Raw genomic sequence first — 9,033 nt, forward strand, 5'->3', positions numbered from 1 at the left:
CTAGGGGATTCTTCCTATCCATACCTCTCTCTACTTCTCCTTACTACCCCTAGCATCTGGTCTCAATAAACCGATTGCCTCGAGCCATGGACCATTCAAATGCTGATCATGCAGGGATTATTTACCTCTGTGTGTGTGTGTGTGTGTGTGTGTCCCTTTTCATCTCGTACCCCTTGCAAGTTATGTAGCGAGTGCATGGAACTGTGATGCGCTACTAAAGGGGATTCTTCCTATCCATACCTCTCTCTACCTCTACTTACTACCCCTAGCATCTGGTCTTGGTAAATCGATTGCCTCGAGCCATGGACCTTTCAAATGTGGATCATGCAGGCATTATTTACTCAGTGCACTTGCTGGATTACCATCTGGGAGATTTTATAAATTCACGTGAGGGTTGCTCTGGTCCCTCACTCAACAATTATTGTGTGGTATGTGTATGTGAAAGAAAGGTTGAGGGCATTCTGTCGCTATCAAACACATTGCCTAATGGACTATTTTTTGCGTGCATGGAGCTGGTCGAGCAAGATGGGGATTTGCAGGTTGGTGACTGTACGTGCTTTGTTTTTTTTTCTTGCATGGAGCTGGTCAAACACAAGACGGGGCTTTGCAGGTTGGTGGCTGAATGTGCTTTGTAGGTTCTATTTGTCGATTATCCACATGTCTCTGCTGACTAATTTGTAGATCTAATCTCCTTATGGGGTTACATTTTTTGCCACCAGGATTAATTGTTTGTCTCTACTTGATAACGTAAAACTGGTGTAAATACTATTTAAGAAAAAAGGGGGGGGATTGTTTAACTTAATTGCTACGTTTACTGATTAGAATTATGGATTTGGTTGATAGCATGAGATTGATTGAGCAAGATGATTAGCTCCTTCTCATGATATGGTTATATATATATATATATATATATATAAGGAACTTTGTAGTGTTACTGGCTTGTCGTTCGACCTGATCACATTCCACTCTGTTCTTTTTTGTAGAAATGCGCTATTTCTTAAAGGAACTACTAAAGTCGAAGGTGCTAGAAAAAAGGGGGGGGGGTGGGCCAACTGCCTTGTGGTTGAATATCATGGAACACCTTATTAATCTATATAGCTAACTCAACCTATTGTGAATCTAGTTGAAATATTTGATTATCTCTCGATATTGAGCCAATTCTGGTTATTTTTAGAACCCGCTAGTGCTATCTCACATAATAAATGGCCTGACTTAAGAATTATTGTACTAATCTCATCACATTAATCAGGTAGTAGGCCCATACTCAATGGGCCTACTACTGACTCAATGAGTATGGTACCTAGGATAGGGCAGGTACACACACGCGTGCACACACACACACACATACACACACACACACATGCATCACCATCTGCTATGATTTGTTTTTTCAAGCTTAACCCTATATCCATACACTTATTCTCACCTAATGCACTCTCTTTGGATAGCTTATGGGAACCTGACAACCTTTGCCTAATCCATGCTTTGGCTACTGCTAGCCCAATAGCGAAAACTGCCATTAGGGAAAAAATTGGACTCTCAAAGGGGCCCTATAAGGATGTTTGATTGTGTCTCTCTTGTCCAAAGTGGGCAACCCAGTGAAGTCCATGATCGCGTTGTCAAAAACCTATCAACCAACATATCATTGGAAAGATCTTAGAAAGTAGGTTTTAAATACCCAAACTTTGAAAAATTTGGAGTTGATTTGTAGAAGTTATGGTCTCGCCACTGAAGCTGAAATGTGGGGAGAGATTCCATTTATAAGATGGAGTTGTCACATCAACAAATGGAATCTTCTAGAATATAAAGAATCTATATCAATGGATAGATCTCAATGAGTACATTATAATTTCAAAAGGTCCGACAAGTTTTGATTTCATTCGTAAAATTTTACCGTGCGTCCATTTTGGATAAGAGAGAGAAAGTCAAAGTCCTTGTAGGGCCCCTTTGAGGGCCAAATTTTCCCTAATGCTCTCAACTAAACTAAGTATTTTTCCTCCCAAGTATTGGATGTGTGATTGAGTATTGAAGGAACTCTTTGATCTCCTTCTAAGTTGGGAAACAAGCTGGTCAATATTAAGTAGTAACAACATCCCCCCCCCGGCCCCTGCAAACCCGTAGCCCATAAGGCTTTGTCATGGTATGAGTGGCTTGGACATGATGGATTACACCGCATTCATTCCATGCCGGCTGGGTAATTAGTTTTGTATACCTTCTAATGGTAAGTTCTCTCTCTCTCTCTCTCTCTCTCTCTCTCTCTCTCTCTCTCTCTGTGTGTCATCTTGTACCCCCTGCAAGATGTGTAGGGAGCGCATGGAACTGTGATAAGCTACTAAAGGGGATTCTCCCTATCCATACCTCTCTCTACCTCTACTTACTACCCCTAGCATTTATCTCAATGAACCGACTGCCTCAAGCCATGGACCATTCAAATGCGGAACGTGCATGGATTCTTTACTCAGTACATTCGATGGCTTACCATCTGGTAGCTACTATAAATTCAAGTGAGGGTTTCTCTGGCCCCTCACTTAGCCATTATTGTGTGGTATGTGTATGTGAAAGAAAGGTTGAGGGAATTTTGTCTCTATCAAACACATTGCCAAGTGGACTGGACTGTTTTGTACTTGCATGGAGCTGGTTGAGCAAGACAGAGCTTTGCAGGTTGGTGACTGAACATGATTTTTTTTTTGGGGGTTGCTACTAACTAAATGGTTCTTTTTGTTGATTAATCACATTACTTTGCTGACTGCTTCGTAGATCTAATCTCCTTATGGGGTTACATTTTCTACCGCATGGATTAATTTTTTGTCACTGCTTATAACATAAAACTGATATAAATACTGTTTTAAAAAAATTCTACATTTATTGGTTATGATTATGGGTTCGGTTGATAGCATGAGATTGATTGAGAAAGATGTTTAGCTCCTTCTCATGATGTGATTTTCAAAATATAAAAAAAAGAAACTCTATACTGACTGGTCACATTCCACTTTGTTCTTTTATGTAGAAATGCGCTATGACCTACTAAAGTCAAACGTGTTTAAAAAAAAAAGAGGGGTCTATGGGCAAACTGCCTTGTGGTTGAATATCATGGAGCACCTTATTAAACTAACTCGACCTATTGCGAACTAGTTGAAATATTTGATTCTCTCGATATTGAGCCGATTCTGATTATTTTTAGAACTAGTTTTGGTTAAAAAAGAGGGGCAACTTGACTGCTCCGTTTAAAATCCAAAAACTATTGTTAGTTCAAATTTATATAGAATTAGTTTAGAAAGAGATAAAGCATCAACTTTGGTAATAACTAAGCTCTCAGGATTTTGAGCTATGTAATCTGGTTTTGTATACATAAACCTTTTTTGGATTTTCAAAACACTACAAATCTATGGGACCTAAAAGAAAAAGAGATTTGCAAAACACTACAAATCTATGGGACCTAAAAAAGAAGAAGGAATGAAACACTTGGATCAAAAGGGGTGGTGGCCTTCTGATCAAAACTTAATGTATGTAAATAAATATTAGTATTTCTGTGGGGTTATTAAAAACCTTACTTAGAACCTATAAATCTCACTTGGATCTGAAAGGAGTAATAACCTTTTTGATCTCAAGTTTAATAAAAACAAAGCTAATTTTTTTTGAAAGAGACACTCCTTACACTTAATTTTTTAAGCAAGAGGCTTTATATATTTGCAATAACACAAGTAAACAAATTTCATATCCATGGTTTCTCTTACATTCACAAACATTTGGATGTTAGTTTAAGGAAAAAAGGTTGTAAGTTGTACATGGATAACTAATAGGTTTTGCCGACACCTATTATACGTGTTCAAGGCTAATGAATTTGTTCTCTTGTTTACATGGATGCAGGTGAGGACTCTATCTTTTCTTAGGAACCCCTTTTTTTTTAGCTACTGTCCGTCATTGATGTACCTGATCCTTTCCACATTGTAGACAATCATTGCAAATTACCCCATGTACAAAAACACTAGAATGATACCTCATTCTCATATTTATGTACAAAAATGAATAAAAGACTGAGTTGTTTTTGCGCTATTCCTTGACCCTTGTTTAAAGCAAGTTGTCTTTTGAACTTTTATGTTCTTTTGTTATTGTTGTTTTAGTCTTAAAACAACAATAACAACACACACACACACACACACACACACACACACACACACACACACACACACATACACACACACACACTCACTCACTTGGTCACTTCATATGGCTATGTTTGCTTCATCTAGCTACACACACTCTTACACTTGAGCTACCGATGTAGCACCAAATGGGTATTTTATCTTGTTATGATTACCTTGAGTCTATACTTGGTCACTTTTTTTGTGTGGTTTAGTAGCAGGATATTTTTCACGACTACTAATTTTACCCTATATTTGGTATATCACTCTTGTGCCTTTGTAGCACTATCACTTTGACCTGACCTTAGCTCTGGCCTGGCTGTGAGACCGTGGTTTTGACAATGATCACTTTTATATGTGGTATACAAGCTGAAAATTCCCATGATAATGTCTATTCTATATTTAGCTGCTCTTTTCTCAAGCCTTTAATACATTCAAAATCCTCTCCTCTAGCACTTTCTTCAAGTTTGTAGCAAGCTCAATGTCAAATTGTAGTCTATAAGCTGGTCCCTTTGGCTTACCTTTTGTTAGCTCCTTCTTCTTCCCTGTTGTAGACTCCTCCATGGTCAATTTTGGTGAAGGTATCTCTTGTGTTGGTGGTGCTCACGGAGGTGTTGCATCATTCCTTCATCCACTTCTTGCAACTCTTTTTGAAGGACCTTCATCACCATTTTCACGCCTTCGCTTTTCCTCTACAATGGCTTCATGGTTTTGGCAGTTTGTAATGTAGGCATACATGGACATTGAGTCCACTGGATCACTCCATCCCATTTCTAGACGTATGCAATCCCTTGCTTCATGAAGAATACCTTTTGTAAGATTTCCTTTTTAGCTAATTCCATGATATTTGGCCAAATTCTACCATGGTGATCACTCATCTCTTATCACTAAGATGCTCAATTTTTACTCCATAAGTAGTTGCCTCAATTGAAGAGGTGGCATGATTAGTTTCGATATCTTCAACTAAGGTTTTCATTCCCCCTTCCCACAGTTAGTTCTCAAGGGTAGACCTATCTCTCTTAAGTGGATTTTACCATCCTTAAAAAAGACAACATCTTTTATCAAAGCATCACTAAAACTATCACGATCCCTTCTTACATGGTATGTACTATCACACCAAATACATATATGGACAAACCCTTCTTTGAGTTTTCGTCTTTGCCTAGGAAGTGGCCCCAATGGTTGGCATTTTTCTTCAAGCTTTGCAAGCTTTACCTTCAAGTCGCACATATCCTTCACAAGCTCATCTAGCATTGACTCATCAAACTTAGGAGCTACAAAAGTAGGCTTTACCATTTTGTCAGAAGTTGAGGAGGAAGGACTTGTAGGTGTTTACTACCATCTTGTCCCTTCTTCCTTATTGATTGGCAAGTAGTGAGACAACACCTTCAATCTCATTCCAGTCGGTCTTTAGTCCTTGTTCAACATATTTATCTTCAAGAAGTAGCTCCAAATTCTCTTGAAACTCTTTACCTGTAGCTTAAGAAAATATTTGTCTTCTCTACATCTAGTGTGGCATTTTTTGTCCTCGTGAGTTGTGCATAGCGCCACTCAAATTCTCTAAGTAGCTCTGTTATTGAAAGTCCCTCCTTTGGCTTGGCTACCCATTCTAAGAAAGTCTTTTTGTCACTCTCTCAGTCCTCCATGAAATATTTCTCCTTTAAACCTACCTTGAGTTCTTCCCAATTTTTTCCATGCCCATCTTTATTTGCCCTTACATGTTCCCTAATTTTTTGAGCAACAACTAGCTCAAAACTTTGAATCATCTCACTTTTCGATACGTGATGCAGGTCCATCTCCTTCACATACTCGTGCAAGTACTTTGTCATATCTTTGCCATTGAATTGATCCATTTTATCAACGACTGCTTGTATGGATTTGGTTGTTGAAATCCCCTTTCTTTTAGTGGCATGTTTTTGTTGCATGAATATTGCAAATGCTTGAAACATTTACATTGTTGCTGGGTCAAACTGCATATCATGTTGCTCCGTATGATCACCCATGTTATCCGCAAACTCGCACCCTTGCAGTTTTGCGTTGAGTTTACCAAAGCTATGTCAAGAAGATCTTGCCAAGAAAGCACCAGGCCTCTTGCTGTGAGAATTTATGAGGTAACTCCAAAAACTATATGAAGGAGTTATGCCATAGATGCCATGAAGTCTATAGTTTGGTAGGGAGTGCAAAGCCTTACTCTCTCTCTCTCTCTCTCTCTCTCTGTCTCTCTCTCTCTCTCACACACACACACACACACACACACACACACACACACACACACACACACACACACACTTACACACACAAAGATATAACACAAAAAAAAATCAAAACAACACAAAGATGAAAACGTTAAGGCTTTGGTCATATCTAATCATGGATACCATGAAAGGGTATTTGTGAGAGTGTGAAGATATGGATACTCACCTTGTGCATAAGTATAGCTCCCCAAGAAGGTTGATCATAGCTTTGATGGAATGTTGTGGCTTGAATGCATTCAACAATTAGGACACAAGAGAGATGGAGATAGGGATAGAGATAGAAGTAAAAGTAGAGATAGAGGTGAGTGTGGGTGTAGAATTAGAAATGGATAATAGCTAGGTTAGGGAGTAAATTTGGAGATAGAGATAGAGATAGAGGTAAGGGTTGGGCTAGAGATGCAAAGAAAAACATCAAGAAACCAACAAAATCACAAATCAAATCACACCTTGATTCACCAATTTGATTTAAAGAGGAGGAGAGGGAAGACTTCCAGCCTTGAATGATGCACCAAATCCAAGTATTTCTTTGATTAGAGTTGATCTTACTAGGAATGCTTACAAGATTGGCTTGTCTTCCTCAAAGACCAAGTGTAGGGCTTAGGTTTATGTTTATGGCTAAGTATAATTAGGAATTAATCCTCTCACTCTCTATTGAATGGGTTTTAAGGATGAAGAGGTTCCCTTTTATAGGTTAAGGTAACCCCCAAGGATTACACAAGAAAGAGAGGAGCTAGTGTGAATAGGAGCTGACAAAGTTTCAAATGGTATGTCCCTACGCATGATGTGGGCAAACATGGGTCCACCATTTTGAGCATATCTCCTCAATTGTGACTCTATTTTTTTTAAAAAAAATAGGGGCAAAAAATTTAGCTCCTGAGCTGTGATCCTTATTTTATATACTTTTTTCAATTTAGATGGTAATCGTTTGTAAAAAAATAATCAAAATAGTATCTTTTTGGCAGCAAAAGTCTACTTGTGGTCCCCTTAGCTTAGACTTCCATTTGATTCTGGAATGGACACCTCATGCAATATGAAAGCATGACATTGGTCCTTGACAAAGTTTTGTAAGAATCCTTCCAACAATGGATTAAAATAGGTGCATCTTTGAAAATTAGGCAAGCTAGTGTCCCACTAGGATTTGATACCTTCCTAGTAGCTAAAAAGAAATATAAGAAAAATATGGAAAATACATAGAATATATATATTAGAAATCACACTAGCTGTAAGATCTAGCTAGAGTGTGAGGTGATAATGGGATAGTAAAAAGAAAGAAGCAATGATTTTTTCCCCAAGTTAAAGAGGCACATCTATTACTGCTTTCTCCCACAATACTTTCTAACGGTAAAGTAAGAATATGTTACCCTTGAGATAAATATTAGGATGAGATAGAAAGCTTATTTTTATACTTAGATATGCATATGTACATCATGAGAAATATAATTATGCATCTAAAATGTCACAAAATAAATCTCTTAGCATTTTTTTTCACTATGTACATGCCACATCACGCAATGTTTTCCTGTTTATGTTGTTTTTCCATTTTCTTTGATATCTTTGTTGGCATCTACAATGCTGGTTTGGAAATTCAGAAAACTATTTTTCTCCTCCCTTAAGATGAAGTTTTGCTCTTATGTGTTCTTTTTCAGAGTCAGATCCCTCTACAGTAAGTGTTTCTTTTTCCAACTCATCCATGGCATCATACGAACTATGGCATAGCCATCCTCATCACAAAAGTGCGTGGGTGTAGATCAGTTAACACACACATCCACATTAGGAAGGGAATGGGGTCTAAGGGGGCCTCTTTATTTGCCATGGGATTAAAAAGGAGTTTATGGAAGGGGCACATAGGTAGATGCCATGTGGACTAAAAGGGTGGGTATGGCAAGGCTTAAAAGTAAGTGGTCAAACTTGTATTCTTTATAAAATATAAAGAGAAAATCTCTTATAAATTCAAAAAACTGAACTTTTCTCTAAATAGTTGGGTAAAAACCAATCCTTTCTCTCTCTAGTGGCTGCCAGTTTCTCCCCTCCTCTCTACTAAAAGGGGGTCCCTCCAAAAACATGATGATCATTCCCTCCCTCTTTCTCTCTTGTACCATCTCTCATTTCTCTTCACTTCACCTTGCAAGTTGCTTCTCTTTCCTTCCTTTCAGTTTTGCCTCCCAAAATCTATGTAGCAGAAGTTTGAATCTCCTTTCCCTCCTCAAGCTTACGAAATTCTCCTCTAGATTGCTACATTTTCCTCAAGCTTGTTGCATGCTCCTCAAGCTGAAGTTCTCCATTTATCGATGAGCCTCACTAAACACCTCTACTTAAAGCTGAAGATCTGCAACATATCCTTCTGCTAGATCATCCCTCTTTCTTTCCTCAACAGGTTTCCTACTCCTTTTCCATTAAGCTCTCTAGAGAGGATCTACTTCCCTCTCAAGCTTTGCAACATTATCTTCCCCATTAAGCCAACAAGAAGGTGGAGCAATATAGGAGTAAGTGGCATCAATCGCCTTTGTGTACCATCAAGAATCTTGCTCTTTATACAACTGAGAACATGGATGTGCAATGTCTAATCATAAGTGTTTGTCTGTAGATTGTGCCACTATTTCGCATCAGGTACTCGACAACCTAGGAGTGTCATTGAC

Source organism: Adiantum capillus-veneris, chromosome 19 (assembly GCF_014529385.1).
Source record: "Adiantum capillus-veneris isolate H3 chromosome 19, ASM1452938v2, whole genome shotgun sequence".
NCBI lineage: Eukaryota > Viridiplantae > Streptophyta > Polypodiopsida > Polypodiales > Pteridaceae > Adiantum > Adiantum capillus-veneris.